General features: G+C 44.5%; 1 long non-coding RNA gene across 1 annotated transcript in view; it reads left to right on the forward strand.

Moving 5' to 3' along the window:
• Positions 1–3986: 3986 nt before the first annotated feature.
• The window catches only part of LOC117071447, a 53091-nt gene continuing 32851 nt past the window's right edge, over positions 3987–24226 (forward strand). Inside the window, exon 1 of the long non-coding RNA XR_004432301.1 lies at positions 3987–4176. This is a non-coding gene — a long non-coding RNA (uncharacterized LOC117071447). The remainder of the gene's footprint in view (positions 4177–24226) is intronic.

A 24226-nucleotide genomic window follows, 5' to 3' on the forward strand; every position in this document is an offset into this window, starting at 1 on the left:
AAGGAGTTTCCAACCCAGCCAGGGAGAGATGCTCAGCACTCTCTGGGAAGACTTTTGACCACACTTAACAGAAAATTCAAAAGAAACGGATTCAAGTGAAAAAGAATTATAGAGTCTAATGTAACTGAAGAGTTTAGAGCTATATCTAGGTCAGGAGATGCTTAAGCAGGTTAATGTATCATATGATGTCACCAGAACCTTAGGACCCCATGGACCAAGGATGGGGAAAGGGCTAATCCCCAAGATGCTATTACTGGAAGAAGATCAGTGCTGGGTAGCCTCAGCCATCAGAGACTCTGCAACAACGAGCTGGACTCCATGTCAAACTGTACATCCAAGGGGAGCATTGAGAAGGGAGAGGTGGATTCTGATTGGGGTGCTTAGTAAATGGTTACAGGAAAGGTGGCACTTGAGCTGAGACTTAAGGGATAACTTCCAATGAGTAGAACAGGCAGGAAGAAAGCCGTGCCAAGCACAGGGAGACAGCACAAGCCACTTTTAGGAGGCCTGGGAGAGAACCCACTGCCTGCGGATTGGGAGATAGTTGGGTGGCTGGACGTCAGGAGTTCTAGGAGGCAAGTGAAGAATTAGGTTAGGGCTGGGGTGTAAAGGGACGTCAGTGTCAGCTTGAGGAATCTGGATGTCTTTAATAAGCAATGGAGAGGAACTGCGGGTTTGAGAACAGGGAAGCCACATGCTCTGTGCTTTGGAAAGATTGATAATGGCAGGGTGGGAGTGGACAGCAGTCAGTCACCCCATTGTGCCTCGCAAACAGCACAGTTAGAGGGAGCTGCACTGGGGTAGAAATCTTGGCAAGAAAAAGAAAAGTGGATTTCAAGAAACTGAGTAGCTAGACTGCACTGGACTCAGAGACTGGGTAAATGTAGGAAGTGGGTGTGGCAGGCACAGTCAGCTGATTGCTGATCCAATATCCATTCTCCTCTTTCTTCCCAGCAGAAACTCAGCTTTGTTCAGGGAAGCAATGTGATGAGTTACTGCTCACTTTCCCAGGTGCCTTGCAGTTAAAGGTGGTCAAATAGCCCAGTTGTGACGATGCGATGTAAACAGAAATCTACCAGGCAAAGCTGCTGTTTCCTATATAAAAGGGAAAAAATTCAAGTGACATAAACCTTTCTCCCTGCTTGGAAAGTTGTTGCAATGCCTGGAGGTAGAGCAGCTCTCTTATGATCATGAGGACGAGAGCTTTGAGGTAAGGATGGTGGAGCAGGAGATCACGAGGAATCTGAGTTCTTAGTGGTTTTCTCACACAGGTGCAGAGCTCCAGACTGCCTACCTCCAAATATTTTGCCACATGACACAGAGATTCCTCCTTGGTTAAGCCACTGGAGCTGGCTTTCTGACACATGCAGTTCATGCCAATTCTACAACATGCAGTGGGGATGAAGACTATGTGGAGGTTGATGCTATCAGCTAAAATTGGGAACCCTGGAAGGGGAACAGGTTTGGAAGGATCAGAGTAGCAGGTGAAGAGCCTGCCACCTAGAGCCAGGATGGCCTGTGGCCAACTGGGACCCTAGGAAAATCTTTTACCCTACTTGGTCTCTGCTTCCTGATCTGTGAAATGGGATTTTAAAGCTCAGTTTTTGTGAAAACCAGAAACGAGTTCATCTGATACATGCTGTGGGTCCCCAGTAATTTATAGATTTTTTTTTTTTTTTTTGAGATGGAGTCTCGCTCTGTCGCCCAGGCTAGAGTGCAGTGACATGATCTTGGCTCACTGCAACCTCCACCTCCTGGTTCAAGCCATTCTCCTGCCTCAGCCTCCCGAGTAGCTGGGACGACAAGTGCGTGCACCACGCCCAGCTAATTTTTTGTATTTTTAGTAGAGACAGGGTTTCACCATGTTGGCCAGGATGGTCTCGATCTGACCTCATGATCCACCTGGCTCAACCTCCCGAAGTGCTGGGATTATGGGCATGAGCCACCATGCCTGGCTGATTCGTGTTTTTTGTTTTGTTTTGTGTGTTTGCTTGTTTTGTTTTTGAGATGGAGTTTCACTCTTGTTACCCAGGTTGGAGTGCAATGATGCGACCTTGGCTCACTGCAACCTCCACTTCCTGGTTCAAGTGATTCTCCTGCCTCAGCCTCCGGAATAGCTGGGATTACAAGCATGCACCACCAAGCCCAGCAAATTTTGTATTTTTAGTAGAGATGGGGTTTCTCCGTGTTAGTCAGGCTGGTCTTGAACTCCTGACCTCAGGTGATCCACCTACCTCGGCCTCCCAAAGTGCTGGGATGACAGGGGTGAGCCACTGCTCCCGGCCATGGATTTATTTTTGTAGTGCCAGGAGAGAGGAATCCAGCCTTGCTGAGGGATTGATGGCAGTCAAAGATCAGAGAAACCAGCATGAGACAGGGATTGAAAACTGTGGCTCCGCGGGGTTCAATCCAAAGGGTCCTTCAGCTTCCTATGAGATGAGGACACTATTTAATTGATGGTGGGGCCCATGAGGGCTCCCTAGGTGGGGCTGGCAGTAGCCCCTCCACTTCCTCTTCTTGGCCAGTACAAGGATGTTGAATATGAAATGACATACAGACCAGACACAAAGCTGGCTAAATATGGGGTGGTCAGATGTTTGTGGCTCATCCTCCACATTACAGTCCGTGCAGCTACATAAACTCCAAAGAGCAAATAAACAGAGCTGCTGGTAATGTGTTTATAATGGTTATTAAGAAGGGAGGTGACTTCTACTCGGGGATTCCACAGGGTGACTCAGCTCTTGTTTACCTTCCTCTGCTCTTGGGCTGCTCATTAGAAACTGGAAGACTGTGGAGAAGCAGCTGAATGTTTTGGAGCCAGTATCTTACAGGATCAGGATCTCAGAAGTTAGGGAATTCAAGAGCCAGAGGGACATTGAAACCATCTAGACCCTCACCCATTGGAACTTGATCACCCGTCTCAGTTTCCCATCAAGCTGGGGCGCAGCCCACCTCCCTACCTCCAGGGATGAGGACCTCACTGTCTTTTAGGACTCCCATCTCACTGAGCTCATGAGCACCCTGTGAGCAGGTTGCAGGTCTTAGTCAACTTGTACCCTCAGAGCCTGGCACAATGTCAGACTCCAGAAGTGTCCATCCAGTTCTCTTCCACCCAACGCCAAGTTTTGTTGAGGCTTGAGCGAGGTGGTGGGGTGTCTGAGATCATTAGTATACAGTCCCTGGCCTTGAGGATCCCCGAGTCTGGACAGGGAGGCAGGGAAGTGAACTGGTCATGATGACATGATGTGGTGGGTGGCCCAGTGGCATTCATAGGCACAATGCAAGTGGGCACTCACAGAGGGGCTCTGACCTGGCACTGGGGGGCGGCCAGCTGTGTGGGCATGTGTGATAGAGAGACCTTCATAACGTGGGCCTGCAGTCAGCAGAGATTTCCCTGACTCTTGCAACCTACATAAGATTTGCTTTTTCCAAGCTATCTTGGGGGTTTAAGCTCCCATGGATGCCTGTGGCCCCAAGCATCTGCTTCCAATTTAGGACTTATCTCGCTGCCCGGGGTTTCACCCATGTTGTGTCAAGCTCAACATGGAACTTGACTCTCCCATTTCCACAAACAAAAGAAATAGGACAACCCTGCACATTGAGGGTGTGTAGCCCACTCTCTTGAAGGTCTGGGGAGAAGGTGGTGGGGGTGTGCATTGCAGCAATGCCACCAGCCGTGCCTACCTGTAAAACCCTCTGGCCACTCTCCACTGGGTCTCTCCCTGCTGGCCCAGAGTCCCGACTTCCCACCATTCTACTCATTCATGACTCTGTCTTTCCCCTTCTCTTCCTCCTTCCCCACCCTGCCTGCAGGTCCTCAGGGCAATCTACCCCCTACATTTACCTGTCCAAACCCAGCCCGCACTCTGCAGGACAGAAGGGCCTCTCATAGAACAGGATCCTTCCCCTTTGGTAGACAGACATGTTTGCAAACGGCAGCTCCACCCCTCTGGGGTTCCTATATTCCTATACCGAGCCCACATCAGTCTCCTGTTGGGTTGCATAGACCCATGTGTCCCCTGGCTTCCTGGACAGAAAGGTGTGCCAGCCTGGAAGGGAAGTGACAGCCCAGTGTTTCTTTGTGCTGTCACATTCCGTCCTTTGCCACAAGAACATTTGTTCCATATTCACGCTTAAGGATTCCTCTGCCCCGGGCAGGCGATCCAGGCTGCAAACGTATTTGGCTGTGCCACCCTTGTGGTCAGGGTTTCAAGCTCCCCAGTGCCTTGATGTGGTGTTACAGGAACCGTGCGTGTGGCCAGACAGCAGCGCTTGCGAAGTCCTGTGGTTTGAGCTTCATCTCCCCTGGCTTCTTTATGACAGGCAGTCGCTTACTGCTGGAGAGGAAGCTTGGGGACACCTGAGATGGGGCTCCTGCCACCCTGAAATTTTACCCTTGGGTTCTTGAAGGCAAATAAATCGATCAATCTGTCCCCTGACTCTGTCATTCTTGTCATCGCCTCTCTCCCTCCCCACCCCCACTCATTCCCCATTGTCTTGGCCTCCAGGGAGCGGGGAGAAGGTAGGGAGGGAGAAGGGAGGAAGCAGATGGATGGCACCTCCATCCGCACCTCCTCTTTCCCTTCCAGCCTTGGTGTGCATGCCAGTGTCCTCTGCTTTTCCAGAGGAGGGGTGGGGCTGGAAGCGCTGGAGGCAGCAGCGTGGCAGCTGGTCCTCACTCCTTCCTTGTTTTCCAAGGGACGAAAGAGTCCACCATTGCCCCTTAACAGAGAGAGCAAACACAGGGGTCAGAAGTCGATTTTAGGCTTGGATTTTTTTTCCAGCTCCCGTTTCTAGTCTGTAAATGATGTTGGATTAGAGAGCAGACTTTGGTCTCTACCTTTCTGACTAACTGTGAAAGCTGTGATTGAGTTCTGTTCTGTGATTCTCTCTGGTTAATTTCTTCCTGTCTTCTTCCCATCTCATGGGTAACTCTCCACCACCAAACCGGGAGCTCCTCAGGGACAAAGACTTTGTCAGGTTCACCTCTGAGTCTGTAGCGCCCAGCCCTGGGCCTGTACACCATGAGTGCTCTGAAGACAGGGGAGGTGAGGCAGGGAGTTAGAGAGGTCAGGCTCCAGGCTGGGGTTCCCTGGGGAACCCTGATGGGCTAGACCTCTCTGAGCCTCACCCAGAAGATGGGAGATGAAAATATCTACCCAGCAGGATTGGTGGATTAAGGATTGAAGATTAGAGGAGTGCATTTGTTTACTATTGCTGCATAAGAAATTACCCCACATTTAGAAGCAGCTTCAAAGAAAACCCATTTGTCATCTCCAGTTCTGTAGGTCAGAAGTCCAGGCAGGCCAGCTGGGTTCTCAGCTTAGAGGTTTTTTTTTTTTTTCTTTTTTTTTTTTGAGATGGAGTCTTGCTCTGTCATCCAGGCTGGAGTGCAGTGGCACGATGTTGGCTCACTGTAACCTCCACCTCCCGAGTTCAAGCAATTCTCCTGCCTCTGCCTCCTGAGTAGCTGGGAACACAGGTGCCTGCCACCACGCCTGGCTGATTTTTTTGTATTTTTAGTAGAGATAGGGTTTCACCATGTTGGCCAGGCTGGTCTCAAACTCCTGACCTCAAGTGATCTGCCCACCTTGGCCTCCCAAAGTGCTGAGATTACAGGCATGAATCACTGTGCCCAGCCTTCAGCTTATGTTTTAATAAGGCCAAAATAAAGGTGTTGGCCAGGCTGGGCTCTTATCTGGAGACTCTGGAAGAAAAATCTGCTTCCAAACTCACTCATGCTGTGGGCTGAACTCAGTTTCTTGCAGTTGTAGGACCAAGGCCCCCATTTTCTTGCTTGCTGTGAGCTGGGGACCACTCTCCACTTTTAGAAGCCACTGCATTTCTTGACATGTTTCCTCCTCTATCCTCAAAGACAATAATGATGTATAGACCTCGTTCTGTACTTCTGATGACTCTGACTTCTGCCTCCATCTGGAGAAACTGTTCTGTTTTTTAAACTGACATATAATATTTGTACATAGATATGGGGTACACATGGTATTTGGATGCCTACAATGTGTGATGATCAAATAGTGTATTTAGGATATGCATCACCTTGAGCCTTCAGCATTTCTTTGTGTGGGTATTATTTCAAATCTAGTCATTTTGAAATACACACTGTGTTGTTAACTGAAGTCTCTCTACTGTACTATTGAACACTGGAATGTGTTCCTTCTATTGAACTGTACGTTTGCATCCCTAAATGAACCTCTCTGCATCTCCCCTGGCCCCACAATATCCTTCCCAGCCTCTGGCAACTGTCACTGTACTCTCCACCTCCATGAGATCCACATTTTAGCTTCTACACATGAGTGAGGTCATGCAATATTTGTCTGACTGTGCCTGGCTTATTTTGCTGAACATAATGACCTCCAGTTCCATCCATGTTGCTGCAAATGGCAGGATTTCATTGTTTTATGGCTGTGTATTTCACTGTGTATGTATACATTTTCTTGATCCATTCATCCATTGATGGATACTTAGGTTGTTCTCATGTCTTTGCTGAGACAAACGGTGCTGCAATGAGCATGTGAGTGCAGGTATCCCTTTGATATACTGATTTCCTTTCATTTGGATAAATACCCAGTAGTGGGATTGCTGGGTCATATGATGGTTCTGTGTTTAGTTTTTTGAGAAACATCCACACTGTTTTCCATAATGACTGTATCAATGTACATCCTGACCAACAGGGCAAAAAGGTTTCCCTCTCTCTGTGTACTCACCAGCATTTGTTATTTTTTGTCTTTCTGCTAATAGCCATTCTAACTGGGGTGAGATGATATCTCATTGTAGTTTTCATTCACATTTCCCTGATGTTGAACACTTTTTTCATACACCTGTGGGCCATTTGTGTGTGTTCTTTTGAGAAATGTCCATTCAGATCTTTTGTCCACTTTTTAATGAGATTATTTCTTTTCTGGCTGTTGAGTTGTTTGAGTCCCTTGTTGCATGAATAGTTTGTAAACATTTTCTCCCATTCTGTAGGTGGTCTCTTCACTCTGCTGGTTGTTTCCTTAGGGGTGAAGAAGCTAAAAATGTGCTGTTTTTAAAGAGTTCGCCTGATCACATTAGGCCTACTTGACAAGGTCCCTTCACAGTAGTACCTAGGTTAGTGTCTGCTTGAATAACTAGCGCATGGGAATTGAGGACATCTTTAGGATTCTTTCCACCACAATGAGCTGATGTCAAGTGTCTGGCAGAGCCGCTGACACATAGAAGGGACTCAGCTCCAGGAGGCCAGCGGAGTTGTCTTGGAACTCAGTGGGCCCATGCAAGTCGTGAAAGTGCCCTTGGGCATGGTTCAGGGCATGAGATCATTGGAAGCCGGAAAGCTACAGATCTCAATCATTTTCTACCTGGATAAGGCTGCCTTCTTGTGACCATGAGGAAAAGGCCAAGAACTTCATAGAAATGAAGACCCTGACATCACCCAGGGCCTAGACCTGTACCAGCATCACTGGGAAATCACTGGGGGAAGGAGAGATGTAAGCAGTGTTGTGATGATCTAGAGGTCCTTTAAAAGGATCGCTGTGGCTGCTGTGCAAATGATGGATTTTAGGGGGCAAGAGTAGAACCTGAGAGACCAAGTATGTGGTTATGGCTCCAGTCTTGGTCACTTTCACTAGAGTGTGTAGCCGGGGAGGTGAGGGAAGTGGTGGACCGCAGATACGCTGTTTAGGAAGAGCGGTGCAGTTTGCTGATGAATTGGATGTGGTGTGTGCAGGAAAGAGAGGAACCAAGGCAGACTTGGGGAAGCCTGTGGGAGGTGAGGCTGGGTGGGAGTAGAGGGTGGCCTAGAAGACTTGGAAGTTCTGATTAGAACACTTCTAGTTGGAGACATCTAAGGAAAATAAGAGCAAATGAGTCAAGCAGACCGACTTGAGTGCAGGTCAGGAGCCTGAAAGGAGCTCAGACCACAGACTAAGATTTTTTATGGATCACCTTTTCTGAGACTTACCTGGGCAGAGTGTTTAAAATGGACAATCTAAAGAGAGTGAGGGGCTGCAAGTTTGTAACAAGTGCTACAGATGACTTCTTCCTCCCTCGCCAAGTCTGAAAGCCTTGGCTCCAATTCAGTCCTAGTCCTTAAGGCCCAGACAACACCATGATTTGTCCAGCACCGTGTAAAGGCCTCTCTCTGTGGCCCGTGGATGGCTTGTCCGCCATACCTGGCTGCCTCCCCTGGGTGCCTGTTCCCCATCTCACTGCCACATCATTTGACTTTTCTTAGAAGGGTTAAATGTTGCCTTGCTAACAAATCAGAAGCTTGCCTCTAACCTGTAGGAAAGTAGAGAAGGCTAGTTCTGGAATCTTTATGCCATGCCTGAGAGACAGCATCCCAGGAATCATGAGCCTGGCATCAGCTCTGCTGTGACATTCTCCAGTTGTGTTGACACACTCTTTCCTTCCCCAGAAGACAGGTGCCCTGTGGAGGAGCAATTAAGAGTGGAAATGGCTCAAAAGTCCACGTTGCTTAGATAGACAGTGTTCATAGCAGCTCCGGTACTAAAATGCTTGGCAAAGGAGTCCAGATGAGCACTCAATTATGGAGTGGAGAAAGCTCAATGAGTCTGTAAACCCAGTCCCTGTCATTGAGGTAATATGGACTGGTGAGAAGAGTCCACACCGGGAAGGCAGGACGCCTGGTTCTACTCCTGGCTCCACCACTTACTAGTTGTGTGGCTTCAGGCAAGCTACCTGCCCTGTCTGAGGCATGCTTGTCCAGCTTTGAAGCAAAGACAATTATACCTACCTCACTGGGTTAGGATTAAGCGAGGTAGTATGTATAAAACAATTAGCAAAGCGCCAGAAAGTGTGGTAGTATGTATTTTGGCAGGTGCCCGGAAACATTTATTCCTTCTCTCCTTCCCATCTTGGACAATGGTTGAGGCAACTACACTGATGGTCTCAGGGCCTCCCCAGAATCAGACTCCCCCAAAACAGTGCCATGTAACCTGTTGCAGTGGATATCCAGGTGTATTGGGAGGACAGGCACCTTGCTTTGTGCTTAGGCCACCCCACCCCTTAGATGCGAGGATGCAGTTGAACTGACCAATGGCAGAGCCTCTGTCCTTGAACCTGGGTGACCCAAAGGTGACTTAAGACTCAAGTGGATGACTGACACACACCCTAGGGAGAGAGACTCATGCAACCTGACTCACCCCCAACAGCACCCAAGACAGATGATCTGAGGAGTTTGAGGCCCACCCATGAGGCCTGGCCTTCATTATTCCCCAGGTAAGTTGGTTCTCTGTGTGGGCCAGGTTGGTTCCTGCCTCTGTGCCTTTGCACCGTGAGGATCTTCTCCTAGGACCCCATTGCTACTTTTATTCAGCTAGAGGGCTCTTAGAAGCCCTCCCAACTCAGCCAAGATGTTGTCTTCTCATCTCTCATCTAAAGATCAGGCCAGCATCCAATCTCTAGGTCCCAGGTGGTGTTCTGAGCTGTCTGTCTTCTCACTACCAGGTTTTAAAGTTATCTGGTTTATGTAACTGGTCTGTGGGCTCCTCCAGGACAGAGACTGGCTCTGACTTGGCTCCACCCTCCATGCCTGGACCAGAGTATGGCACAAAATTGCTGGTTTGGAAAAGTTTGCAGACCTGAACCCAGCTGAACTTGGCCTGCTGAGGGTGACATGGATGAAGACAGGGCTCTGGGAAGTCATCACCCTAGTGCTTTAGAAACCAAGTTTATTCTTTCATGATTATAAAATTATAGACAATTTGCAAAGTTCAGAAAAGTATAAGTAAATGAAGATTGAGCAATATTCTCTCCACCTAGAGACAGTTCCTGTTAGTATCTGGTTTGTTTACTTTCAGAGTTAATTTTTAAGGCATTGCTCTCTTTTGTATTCTTTGTCAGAGTTGTAATCAAGTTCGTACACAGCTCTTCAGACTCTTTCTCCCCGGTTGACATTGTATCATACGCATTTCTCTCAAGTTACTCTTTGTAAATATCTTCTTTAAACAGTTGCATAATCTTCCACTAAGTGGATTTGCCATAGTTTACTTAATCTCTGTTGTAGAAATTAAGGTTGTTTCCACATTGCCAGTGTTATAAATAACAGTGTGATGACACACGTAGTACCTAGTTGGCCACATATTTGGAGATGCTGGGCCTGTTACGTGCAGCATGAGAGCTGCTATGCCGAGCCTCAGCCAAGCATAAACAACTTCAGATTTATGATGTTTGGCTCACACAGTGTTGATCTAGTTTTAAAAAAATGGAAATGTCTGGAGAATTCCCATACAAATTGGATGTTACACCTTATGTTGAAGAATCAGGAGAAACCCGAGTAGTTGTGTTTACAGGCCTATGCCACCATGCCCGGCTAATTTTTGCATTTTTAGTAGACACAGATGACCCTAGGCCCACAGTCCTACATGTCACCAGCTGCTGAAGCCCTTTAGATAGGCCATGAGCTCTCCCTTTTGCCCCAGTCCCCACCACTCTCTATTGTCTCCTTCACATGGAGGCCATGTGGCTCTAACAATTTGCCATCGCACCTATGCTGAATTTTCTTTTTCTTGAAGACAAATGTGAGATATTTCTCCTACCTGTACTTTTTTTCAAAAATAGAAAATGAACACTGAGAGAGCTTTAAGTTTTATAAAACATGGGAGATAATTTTTTCCTGGTGGAATAGAAGAATATTCCTCATACTTAATATGCAAATCAAGTGTGTCTTTGCAGAAAAAAATACCATCAAAACTGACATTTTGTAAACGTTTGAAACAAACGTGATAGGTTCCTGTGCACTGGCCTGCTTTACTCGTTAGGCTTCTCTGTGAGGCTCCTGTCCACATTTCCGTGTACAACTTCTTCTGTAGGATGTTGTACCAGCCAGGAGGCTTTTTTTTGCAGCCTAGAAAAGACATCTGATTAAAAAGTGGCTAAACCGGGTGCAGTGGCTCACGCCTGTAATCCTGGCACTCTGGGAGGCCGATGCGGGTGGATCACGAGGTCAGGAGTTCGAGACCAGCCTGGACAAGATGGTGAAACCCCCGTCTCTACTAAAAATACAAAAATTAGCCTAGTATGGCGGCAGGAACCTTTAATCCCAGCTACTCGAGAGGCTGAGGCAGGAGAATCGCTTGAACCCGGGAGCCAGAGGCTGCAGTGAGCTGAGATCGTGCCACTGCACTCTAGCGTGGGTAAAAAAGGAGGGCTAAACCATAAGGAACTGCACCTCATATAGCTCACGGTATAGAGGCAGGGGAGCCTTCAGGTACAGGACACTCTGTGGCTGGATGCTGGCATCAGGGAACACGTCCTTTTTGGTCTCTTGCTCTTCCATTCTCAGTACTGACGTCACCCTGAGGCTGGTCCATCTAGTGGTTGTGGGGTGGCAGCCAGTGACAACAAGGTCAATCTGCTTCCTTATTCACCTCCCAGGTTCAAGCGATCCTCTCACCTCAGCCTCCTGAGTAGTTGGGTTTACAGGCCTGTACCACCACGCCTGGCTAATTTTTGTATTTTTAGTAGAGACAGGGTTTTGCCATGTTGGCCAGGCTGGTCTTGAAATCCAGGCCTCAAGTGATCCGCCTGCCTCAGTCTCCCAAAGGCCTTCTCCACACCCACAAGGAGAAGATGGAGAAACCTCTTTTCCAAGTCTTGTCAAGTTTTTCTTGAATCTGATTGGGCCAATTTAGGGGACGTATGCACCCCTTGACAGATCATCGTCACCAGGGGAATGCCATGTGGCGATGGTCAGGTTCATCACTCGGGTGAAATGATGGGCTGCCAACCTCAGGGTCTACCAGATGCCTTCCAGAGCCCTCCTACCTCTGCTCATCCTCATCCTTGGCTGTGCTTTATGTTTGCAGAGACTCCAACTCCATTCTTCTTGAGTCAAATTCCATGTCAAAGCCCAGCAGCAACCAATTCTCCCCAAACTGGGCCACAAGCCTTTGTCTCTGTCACCTACGGCCCTCCTGCTGGACAGGCTGCTCCCATCTCAAAACCGAGCTTCATTTAACTCTTCAGTGTGGGACTTCAGATAGTTTTCTCAACAATGCCGTATGTCAAAATGTAGTTTTTTAAAGCCCCCATGTGCGCCTAGGAGACTGGATGATTAGGGCAGCACTAATATTGTTTGCGGAGCTGTAAATATTTAAGTGAATGGCCTGACGCCTGTAATCCCAACACTTTGGGAGGCTGAGGTGGGCAGATCATGAGGTCAGGAGTTTGAGACTAGTCTGGTCAACATAGTGAAACCCCGTCTCTACTAAAAATACAACAAATTAGCCGAGTGTGGTGGTGTGCACCTGTAATCCCAGCTATTCGGGAGGCTGAGGCAGGAGAAATGCATGAACCCAGGAGGTGGAGGTTGCAGTGAGCCAAGATCACGTCATTGCACTCCAGCCCAGGCCACAGAGCGAGACTCCGTCTCAAACAAGACAAAACAAATATATATATGTGTATATATATATATGAATAGTAAATAGGAATACAGTTACGTTTTTTTCCATCCAACTCCTGGTTTCTTCTTGGGATCCACTGCTTGTGCTAATACAACTCGTTTCTGCAGGAACCAGCTATTACCTACCCAGGAAAGGGGTTGTGGCATGCTGTAGGTGGCTGGCTCCCCTCATTCCCAGGTTTCAGGCCTGGCACAATTCATTAGCTGGGGTGGGGAGGTTTTCCAGCTAATAGACCTGCCACATAGTTCTCAGGTCTCTGAGCCGCATCCTGGGCCACTGCCCGCCGCAATCCAGGAAGTGTAAGTCCCAAAAGCGATCAGCCTTGCAAAGGATAGGATTCTGCAGCTGCCTTTCGGAGGCTAATGTCATTATGCCTCTGCTATCATTGCCTCCAGACAGACAGCTGGTCTCTGGGGATCTCTCTGTATGCACATTAGGCCCGCTGCCAGGGCTGCCTTCTCATCTACGTGGACTCCTCAAGAAAATGCTCTTTTACATTTAGCGGAAGGTGAAATCACAGAATTTTGAAACTGGGAAGGGTAACTTGGAAATCTGCAAGTCTGATTCTTAGAGTAACTACACTAGGGTCACCTGTGATGCTGGTCCAAAGGCTGGCTCTTGGGCCTCAACGCCACGCTCCCTCTGAGGACAAAATTAGAGTCAATAACCTAGAAGCTCCAGCATCCATTTTTTCCCCAGCCACAGCCCTCCCACAGGCACAAGGTTGCTGATGTAGAGATGACCAAAATGGGCCTGAGAGATGGAACATACCTACCTGGGGACATGCAGGGAGTTTATGGCAATGCCATAAAAAGAGCCCAGGTCTCCACATTCCCATCCTAGTGCTCCAACTAGCCTAGGAACTGAGCTTTTCATATACTGGTTTGTACATCCTTGTCCTTCCACTGGAGGAGGGAGCTGGGCACAAGTGCTTTGTAGAATCGTGCAGGTGGCGCCCTGCCCAAGGGTGTCTAGCCAAGAATGAATTAAGCTAAAATCAAGCTCGCTTTTGATCCTCCAAGCCATGCTCTGCAGCATGGGCCCATATGCCTGGGAGAAGCTATGCCTTCCCAATATTTATTTTCTTTACTTTTTCTGCTTAATCAATTATTTTATTCTCCGTATAAATTTCCTTTCTCGTTTTTATATTTATTTATATACGCAATTCTTTTTAAATTGAGGTAAAATTTTCATCCCACAAAATGCACAGATCCTAAATGTACAATCTGGTGGATCTTGACAGATATACATATATAACCAACTTCCAATCAAGAAAACGCATACTTTCATTTCCACGAATTTCCCTCATGGCCACTTTTAGTCAACCTTCACCTCTCAAAGGCAACCTTTTCCTTCCTTCCTTCCTTCCTTCCTTCCTTCCTTCCTTCCTTCCTTCCTTCTTTCCCTCCCTCCCTCCCTCCTTCCTTCCTTCTTTCTTGTTTTCTTTCTTTCTTTCTTTCTTTCTTTCTTTCTTTCTTTCTTTCTTTCTTTCTTTCTTTCTTTCTTCTTTCTTTCTTTCAGATGGAGTTTTGCTCTGTCATCGACGCTAGAGTGCAGTGGTGTAATCTTGGCTCATTGCAACCTCTGCCTCCCGGATTCAAGTGATTCTCCTGCCTTAGTCTCCAAGTAGCTGGGACTACAGGAGCTTGCCACTACACCCACACCCAGCTATTTTTTTTTTTTTTTTTCAGTAGAGATAGGGTTTTAACATGTTGGTCAGTCTGGTCTTGAACAAAGGACCTCAGGTGATCCGCCCGCCTCAACCTCCCAAAGTGCTGGGATTACAGGCGTGAGCCACTGCACCCAGCTTCTCAAAAGCAACCACTTTCTTATTTATACTACCATAGATTAGTAGTATAATGTCCTCAAACTTCATGTAGAAGGAATCAGGCATCGTGTGGTCTTTTGTGTGTGGCTTCTTTTGTTGAGTATGTCTGTGGGAATTTTCCACTGTGTTGTGTATGTTGGCTGAGTAATATCCCGTTGTAATAAAATACTACACTTATTTATCTATTTGCCTGTCAATGTTCATTTGGGTTGTTTCTAGTTTGGGGATATTTTATATTTTATTTTATTTTGAGACAGGGTCTCATTCTGTCACCCAGGCTGGAGTGCAGTGGTGCAAACTTGGCTCACTGCAACCTCCGCCTCCCAGGTCCAAGTGATCCTGTCACCTCGGCCTCTCAAGCAGCTGGGTTTACAGCCTGTGCCACCACAACTGGCTAATTTTTGTATTTTTAGTAGAGACAGGGTTTCTCCATGTTGGCTGGTCTCAAACTCCAGGTTTCAAGTAATCTGCCCGCCTCGGCCTCCTAGAGTGGTGGGATTACAGGCATGAGCCACTGCACCCGGCCTTAGTTTGGGAATATTTTAAATAAAACTACTGAAAACATTCTTATGCAGAAGTTTTGTGATACATGCTTTCATTTTTTTTCCTGGGTAAATACCTAGGAGCAGAATTCCCAATTATAAGGTAAGCATATGCTGCACTTTATAAGAAGTTCTGTATGTGAATACAGTAATAATTTATAGCGTGTGAATGTATACTGCTTAAGTATACAAGAGTCCTGGCTGTTCCATGTTTGCCGACATTTGGTTTTGTCAGACCTGTAAAGTTTCAGCTCTTCGAGGACTGAGAATGGTATGTAATTGTGGTTTTAATTTGCACTTTCCTAATGACAAATAATGTTGAATACTTTATCATATGCTTATCAGCCATTTGTCTATCTTCTTTTGTGAAATGTGTTTGTTTAAATCTTTTGCTAAATTTTTGTGGTGGTGTCTTTTTGTTATTGAGATATAGAAGTTTAAAAATATATCCTGGGTTCTAATGCTTCATCAGATATATGTTGTAAAAATATTTTCTTCCAGGCTTTGGCTGGGTTATTCATTTTTTTTTTCTTTTCTTTTTCTGTTTCTTTCTTTCCTTTTTTCTTTTTTCTTTTTTTCTTTTTTTTTTTTGAGACAGAGTCTCATTCTGTCACCTAGGCTGGAGTGCAGTGGCACAATCTTGGCTCACTGCAACTTCTGCCTCCCAGGTTCAAACAGTTCTCCTGCCTCAGCCTCCCGAGTAGCTGGGATTACAGGTGCATGCCGTCACACCTGGCTAATTTTTGTATTTTTAGTAGAGACGGGGTTTCACCATGTTGGTCAGGCTGGTCTCGAACTCCTGACCTCGTGATCCACCTGCCTTGGCCTCCCGAAGTGCTGGGATTACAGGTGTGAGCCACTGCGCCCAGCCAGTTATTCATTTTTAGACAGTGTATTTTGGTGCACAGAGGCTTTGATTTTGATAAATTCTGATTTGTCAATCAAAAAAGAAAAAGTTTCTGCTTGTCACTGTGTCCTGTGTAGAAAATTCATGCCTATCCTAAATCATAAGAATATTTTCCTATTTTCTTTTAAAATTTTAATTTTAGCCTGTATGCTTACCATTTATCTTAAATTAGCTTTGCTTATTGGTGTGAAGCACAGGTCTAGATTCATTTTGTCCCTGTACTGTTTCACAATGTATTGAAAAGACTTTTCTTTCCCCATTGGATTACATTGGCACCTTACCAAAAATCAAACAGCCATGTAAGTGTGGATTTATTTCTGGGCTGTCTATTTGGCTTTATTGATCTATTTGTCAAGCCTTGTGTCAGCATCACGTTCTCTTAATGAATGTAACTTTATAGTACATCTCGAAATCCGAAGTCAGATAGTGTAAGTTCTCTAACTTTGTTCTCTCTTCTTAAGATTGCTTTAGATATTCTAGGTTCTTGGTCTTTCAATTCAATTTCAGAACTACATTTTCAAATTTATGCAAAAAAAAAAAAAAGAGTCTGCTTGTGACTGATTTTATTGGGATTGCATTAGATCCATACATCATTTAAAAGAAAACTGACATCTATAACACTTGAGTCTTGACATTCATGAACAATAGTCTAGTTCTGTCTCTATTTAAGTCTTGTCTCATTGTTTATAGCAATGCTTTTTAGCTCTCTGTGTATAGATCTCACCTATTTTTTAAAGAAATATTTATTTATAAGTATTTGTGTTTTTGATATTGTGATAAATAACATTACATTTTAAATTTCAAATTGTTTGCTGCTAATATATAAAAATTTGAAGCCAGGCCTGGTGGCTCACATTTATAATCCCAGCACTTTGGGAGGCCAAGGTGGGCGGATCATCTGAGGTCAGGAGTTCAAGACCAGCCTGGCCAACATGGTGAAAAATCGTCTCTACTAAAAATACAAAAATCAGTCAGGCATGGTGATGCATGCCTATAATCCAAGCTAGTTGGGGGCTGAGGTGGGAGAATTGCCTGAACCCAGGATGGGGAGGTTGCAGTGAGCCGAGATCGTGCCACTATATTCCAGGCTGGGCAACACAGCGCAACTCCATCTCAAGAAAAAATAAAAATGATAGATTTTTTTGAGGTCTATTTGCCCTGTGTTTTGTAACCTTGCTAGATTCATTTTATAATTCTAGCAGTTGTTTTGTAGCTTAACGTTTTCTATGTAAACAATGATGTCACCTGCAAAAACGCTTTATTTATTTCTTTCCTACCTTTGTGTCTTTTTATTTTTACTTGCCTATTGTATGGTTACAAGCTCCAATACAAGATTCAGTAGAAGAGATGATAGCATATATGTTGCCTTACTCCTGGTCTTTAGGTAAAAATATTAACTACTTCACCATTAAGTATGATTTGGCTGTAGCCTTTTTTTTTTTTTTTTTTTGAGGCAGAGTTTTGCTCTTGTCACCTAGGCTGTAACCCAGTAGTGCCATTTCAGCTCACTGCAACCTTCACCTCCCATGTTCAAGAGATTCTCCTGCCTCAGCCTGCCCAGTAGCTAGGATTATAGGCACCCGACACCATGCCCAGCTAATTTTTGTGTTTTCAGTAGAGATGGGGTTTCACCATGTTGGCCAGGCTGGTCTCAAACTCCTGATCTCAGGTGATCTGCCCACCTCGGCCTCCCAAAGTGCTGGGTTTACAGGCGTGAGCCACCTCGCCCGTCCGGCTGTAGTGTTTTTAATAAATGTCCTTTCCTCAAACTTTTCTGGTAATTTTATTATGAATGTGCATTTAATTTTGTCAAATGCTTTTTTGGTATACTTTTTGGTATCTACTAAAATTATCATGTGTTTTTCTCTTTTATCTTATTAATATGGTAATATATATTATCTGATTTTTAAAGCTTAAATCAATTTTGTACCCCTATAATAAAACCAACTTAGTCATGATGCATTATACTTTTGATATAGTACTGGATTTGGTATGTTGATATTTTATTAAGATTTTTGTGTCTGTATTCATGTGGCATATTTATCTGTAATTTCTTTTTATGTAATATCTTTGTTAGGTTTGATATTAGGGTTACACTATCTAGTTATGTCTGCAGAAAACCCCTTCTTTTATTTCTGCTACTGGTAGTTTGTATTTATTTTTTCCTTTGGTCAGTCTAGTCAGGTGTTTATTATTTTTTTTCTTGTATCTTTTCACAGAATAAACTTTTGAATTTGTTATTTTTCTCTGTAGTATTTCTGTTTCTATTTTATTATTTCTGCTGTTATCTTTATTACCTCCTTTCTTCTATTTCCTTTGATTTTATTTTGCTTTTCTTTTTCTAATTTCTTACTGTAGAAACTTAGACTATTAACTTTAGACCTTCCTTCTTTTCTAGTGTAAGTACTTAAAGCTATAAATTATCTCCAAGTGCTGTATTAACTTTATTACACAGATTTTTCCCTCTGTTTTAAAGATTTTCCAATTTCCTTTGTGATTTCTTCGTTGACTCCTGGGTTATTTAGCAGTTTGTTGCTTAATGTGCAAATACTTGTTGAATTTCTAGATACAGTTTTATCATTGATTTTTAATTTATTTCCATTTACTTCTACTCTGCATGATTTAAATCTTCGTGAACTTATTGAGACTTAGCTTCTGACCCAGCATCAGGTGAACAGACATTGTCCACTGACAGACAGAGCCTTCAGCTGTTGAGCGTAGTGATTGATACCGTTAGCTCATCTACGTCTTACTCAACTTTGTTTCAAAGTTGTTAACGTTGTTGTCAAGTTGCTGTTGTGGAAAGAGGGATGTTAAAGCTTCTTTAGGCTACAGCCAGAGTTCTCTTCCTGAAACATGCTTTGGATCATAACACCCTTCTCTTCAAAAATGGGCAATGGCTGCCCATCGTCTGCAGGGCAAGACCAAACTCCACAGCACGGCTTTCCTGGCCCTCCAGGATCCACTCCTGCCTGCTTCCCCGGCTTCACCTTCACCAAGCAGCGTGATCTAAGTGTCCATGAAGGCTCTCCCGCCAAGGGACACATGGTGTACAGAGGGGAGGCCAGTGAGCAGGGCATTTTCTCTTAGCCTGCCCCCGAGCACAGCAAGTCACATTCTAGTGTCCCCAAGAATTTCATCTTTGCTGGCACTTTGAAAGTACCCCATTTTGAGCCTGTTATTTGGCAGCTTTCACGAGGCAAAAGCACTCTCCTGATGTGTCAACCTCTGGTGTTCGGTAATGTTTCAAATAAAAATAGGCAGTGAAAGAGAAGCAATGTAACACCATACAATATGGTACTCTCCAATTTCTCACTCTGTTGCCAAGCTGGAGTGCAGTGGCGCGATCTCAGCTCACTGCAACCTCCGACTCCCTGGTTCAAGTGATTCTCCTGCCTCAGCCTTCCGAGTAGCTGAGATTACAGGTATGCACCACCACGCCTGGGTAATTTTTGTATTTTTAATAGAGATGGGATTTCACCATGTTGTCCAAGATGGCCTCGATCTCCTGACTTCATGATCCACCTGCCTCAGCCTCCCAGAGTGCTGGGATTACAGACGTGAGCTACCGCACCTGACTGGTACTCTCCAATTACTAAAGAGGAGTTTGAGATTATGTTTTGATAAGTTGTAGGAGTTACATAACAAGTGAGAACATGCGGGAGAGGCCTCCTTTGAAGACCAATCAAGTAGCCATTGAATGTTAAATAAAATTGATTTATTGTAATATTGGCCAAACTTTTGGGTTACTCTTGCAGGGCACCCAGGCTTCAGCCCCCAGCAGCTTCTACCGTGTAAGATGCCATTACCCTTTTTCCTCACCTTTTGAAATTGAACTCATCATTCAAAGCTCTGCCTCAGTGCCTCCTCCTCCATAAAGCCTTCCTTGATTTCTTTCTCGGAATTGCTCTGCCCATCACCTCCCCATGGGAATCTGCTCATATTCTGTTTTAATGAAAAATAATAGAAATAAGTAAAAGCTCTGGAGACAGACTCAAGTTTTATACTGGGTCTGGCACATGTTGGCTTCAAGATGTTGGGGCAATTACTTAGTCTCTTTATGTCTCTGTTTTCTCATCTGTAAACTGGAATCAATAATGGGAACTTCCTCATAAGTCATTGTGGGAATTAAATGAGGTGATACATGTAGAGTACTCTAGCACCAGAGTAATAGGCTCTTGATCAATGCTAGCAGATGTGATGATGATGGGGTGACGATGGCTGTGATTACTTGGTTAACTTTGTTTGAAATTCAGTGATTATTTTTACCTATCTGTCTTTCTGAACTAAAATTTCTTAGAAAAAAGAAATTACCTCTGATTTTTGTGCCTGAATCATGTGTGTTGTTCTATGTACCTGGCATATAGTAACCACTCAGTTAGTGATGTTTAAGGATAGAAATGGTGGATAGGAGACAGGGCTAACATGCAGCTCCCACATGGATGAACAGAACAGCGTGTGGAGACTCACACCATGATCCTTTGCTCCAAGAACCATTATAGGAATGTACCAGGAAAACCAAAAGAATTCACAGATCCTTTGAAAGAAGCAGCACCCTGATGCAAATTCCATGAAATAGGTGAAAAACTGTGAGTTCCCAAAGTGTGAGAGGGGGAAAATCCACCTCTCAACACACATCCCCACTGGGGAATCTGAAAATCCAGATCACAGGAGAAGGATTTAACCCTACCTAGAAATGAAACAGGTTTAGGGAGGCGCAAGAAATATAAAAGTGCAGTTAGCTTCAAGGGAAGAGCCTTAATGCACTCCCAGTCTCCAGCTCAAGCCCTGGGAAGCCATCCCTGACTGTATCTCACAGAGGCCCTTGGGGAAGGCAGCCAGTGGAATTGGGGAGGAGTCGTGGGACAAAGGAAACTCCCAACTGAAATTGGTAGTGGTTTCGACTGGGCTCACATTTTCTTGAGTGGAGTCCGGGGGATGAGCAAGAGCTGGATAGGAGTGAGTGAGTGAGCATAGGGGCACAGGAGCTGCTACTGTCAGAGCGGGCAGATGGGAGGGGTGGGGGCAAGATCTGAAATCTGTGCTTGCTTTCTCAGTGGGGTAGCTCATGGCCTGGGGCAAGGTCTGAGTGGGGCCCTGCAAGAGCAAGACCAGTCTTGCCAACTACATGGGAGCTGGGTGAGGCTTCTCGCTACCGACTATCCCCCACTTCCCTAGCAAACTACATGATATGGCAGAGGCAGTCATAATCCCCTCTGGAACTAACCCCATTGGCCTGAGAGCCACTCCCCTATTCCCCACAGTGGCCATGGTAAGCCCTCCCCAAGAAGAGTGTGAACCCAGACCTGCTTAACCCTGCCTGGACCTGATGGTATTTCCCTATTTGCCCTCATAGCCATACACAAAACACAGAAACTCTTGGGAGCTTTATGGCCCTATCCATTGTCTGAGAAATCAAAATACTTACCCTGGCCATCTTTGGGCAAGCTTAGAGAGCTTAGAGCCTCCTACTACTACTGCAGCTGGTGCTCTCCTGAAAGCAGCACCTCCTGGCTGGAGGCCAACCAACTCAGGTCATTATAACAACTCAGGACAGAATAACTTCGATCCCAGGAAGGAGAATAAAACACCTAATTTCACTGCCTGCAATATCCTGGCTAACCAGAGGTCCTGAGGCTGTTCACATGAAACCTCACCATTAGCACAAGCAGCATTCAAGAAAGACAGCACACTAAACATATCTGCAACCAAAGACTCTCACAGAGCAGGTGCTGGTATCCACGGCTGGAAGACCTGAAGATGGATCACATCACAGGACTCTGCAGACATCCTCCAGCACAAGCCCAGAGCCTGGTATGCCCACTGGGTAGCTAGACCCAGAAGAGCAATAATAATCACTGAAGTCCAGCTCTCAAGAAGCCCCATCCCTAGGGGAAAGGGAAGTGGAAGGGGAAGGGCACCACATCAAAGGATCACTCCATGGGACAAAAGAATCGGAACAGCAGGCCTTGCCCCACTCAAGGGAGAAGGAATCAGAAAAGTAATTCTGGTACTATGACAAAACTGGGTTCTATAACACCCCCCAAAGATCACATCAGCTCTTCAGCAATGGATCCAAACCAAGAAGAAATCTCCGAATTACCAGATAAATAATTCAGAAGGTTGATTATTAAAGCTACTCAAGGAGATACCAGAGAAGGGTGAAAAACGATTTAAGGAAATTAAAAAAATATATACAGGATATGGATGAAAAATTCTCCAGAGAAATAGATATAAAGAAAAAAAAAATCACAACTTCTGGAAATGAAAGACACACTTAGAGAAATACAAAATGCAGTGGAAAGTTTCAGCAATAGACTAGAGCAAGTAGAAGAACTTTACAGCTTGAAGACAAGGCTTTCAAATTAACCCAATCAGACAAAGACAAACAAAACAATTTTACAAATGAACAAAACCTCTAAGAAATTTGGGATGTTAAACGGCCAAACCTACGAATAATTGGTGTTCCTCAAGAAGAAGCAAAATCTAAAAGTTTGGAAAACTTGAGGGAATAATTGAGGAAAACTTCCCTGGCCTTGCTCGAGATTTAGAACTCCAAATACAAGAAACTCAGAGAACACCTGCAAAATTCATCACAAAAAGACAATCACCTAGGCACATAGTCATCAGGTTATCTAAAGTCAAGATGAAAGAAAGAATTTTAAGAGCTTTGAGACAAAAACATCAGATAATCTATAGGAAAACCTATCAGATTAATAGCAGACTTCTCAGCAGAAACCTTATAAGCCAGAAGGGATGGGGGATCCCATCATCAACCTCCTGAAACAAAATAATTGTCTGTCAAGGATTTTGTATCCAGTGAAACTAAGCTTTATAAATGAAGGAGAGATAGTCTTTTTCAGACAAACAAATGCTGAGAGAATTTGCCACTACTAAGCCAGCGCTATAAGAAATGCTAAAAGGAGTTCTAAATCTTGAAACAAAACCTTGACATACAACAAAATAGAACCTACTTAAAGCATAAATCTCACAGGGCCTATAAAACAATAACACAATGGAAATGACCACAAGGTATTAAGGCAACAACTAACATAATGGATAGAACAGTACCTCACATCTCAATACTAACATTGAATGTAAATGGCCTAAATGCTCCACTTAAAATATATGGAATGGCTGAAGGGATACAAATCCACCAATCAAGTGTCTGCTGTCTTCAAGAGACTCAACCAACACATAAGGACTCACATAAACTTAAGGTAAATGTGTGGAAAAAGATATTCTATGCAAATGGAAGCCAAAAGAGAGTAGACGTAGCTATTCTTATATCAGACAAAACTGACTTTTAAGCAACAACAGTGAAGAAAGACAAAGAAGGACATTATATAATGATAAAAGGAATAGTCCAACAGGAAAATATCACAGGCATATATATATATATATATATGTTTTATATATATACATACATGTATATATAGCTATACATATATACATATATATTTTGTAGCTATACATATATGTGTGTGTATGTGTGTGTGTGTGTGTGTATATATATATATAAAAAAACACTGGAACTCCCAGATTTATAAAACAATTACTACTGAACATAAGAAATGAGATAGATGGCAACATAATAATGTGGGAGACTTCAATACTTCAGTGACAGCACTAGATAGGTCATTAAGACAGAAAGTCAACAAAGTAAATGTTTAAAATGCAAAATGAAATGAACCAGGCTGTAAAACTGGCATGAAGGCACGTTTCTTTCTCAACATTGTAAAGGGCCCACATTTTCTGGGGTCACCAGGAAGGGTAAGCATTCTATCAAATATATTTTTTCAGATTTAGTGGACGTGTTTGCTTGAGTTGCTGCATGCTGGGGGACATGTGAGGTCAGACTTAACTCTTGCTTGCATCTTTGAGTTCTTGGTGGTGTTTTGCACTTGATGAGTTCCGGTAGTTGTACACCACAGGATGCAGGGTGGGGTGGCCTGGGAGTTTTTACCCCTGTGTTGGAAGTTAACTCTACCCTTCCACACACTGAGTGACTGGGCGGGGAAGGTCTTGAGGAATGAGCTAACACCAATTTCATACACTGCCAATTCATGTCCTGCTCCAGAGGGAACTGGTTGGCTGTGTTTTCTCATTCTTGGCACAGGAACACAGTCATGTTTGTCCTGCAATGCCAGGGGAGCCCCAGGCCTAGAACAATGCTGAGTGATTTATTTGGTAAAGTGTATTTGAGTTTCAGAGTGTTGCTAAGCATATTAAATAGCTGTTCTCTTTGCTCAGTCCTAGCCAGCAGTTTCTGGATGCATCCAGGAGGAATTCCACATAGTTTACATGACTTTTCAAGGAACTAGTTTAGCTTTCCTTTCAATCTTCCTGACTCTGGGATGATGGTCACTGTGCTTCCCAACCTTTTAGCTGTGGGCAATCAATGTTATGAAAACTAAAAGATTACATTTAACAATTCAAAAGATCAAAAATTTAAAAGATTAATCACAGATGAGTCCTAACCCACTCAATAGCAGAATCATACTTCTGTATATTCTGGTACAAC

Source organism: Trachypithecus francoisi, unplaced genomic scaffold, assembly GCF_009764315.1.
Source record: "Trachypithecus francoisi isolate TF-2019V2 unplaced genomic scaffold, Tfra_2.0 Lachesis_group3, whole genome shotgun sequence".
In the NCBI taxonomy this organism is placed as follows: Eukaryota; Metazoa; Chordata; class Mammalia; order Primates; family Cercopithecidae; genus Trachypithecus; species Trachypithecus francoisi.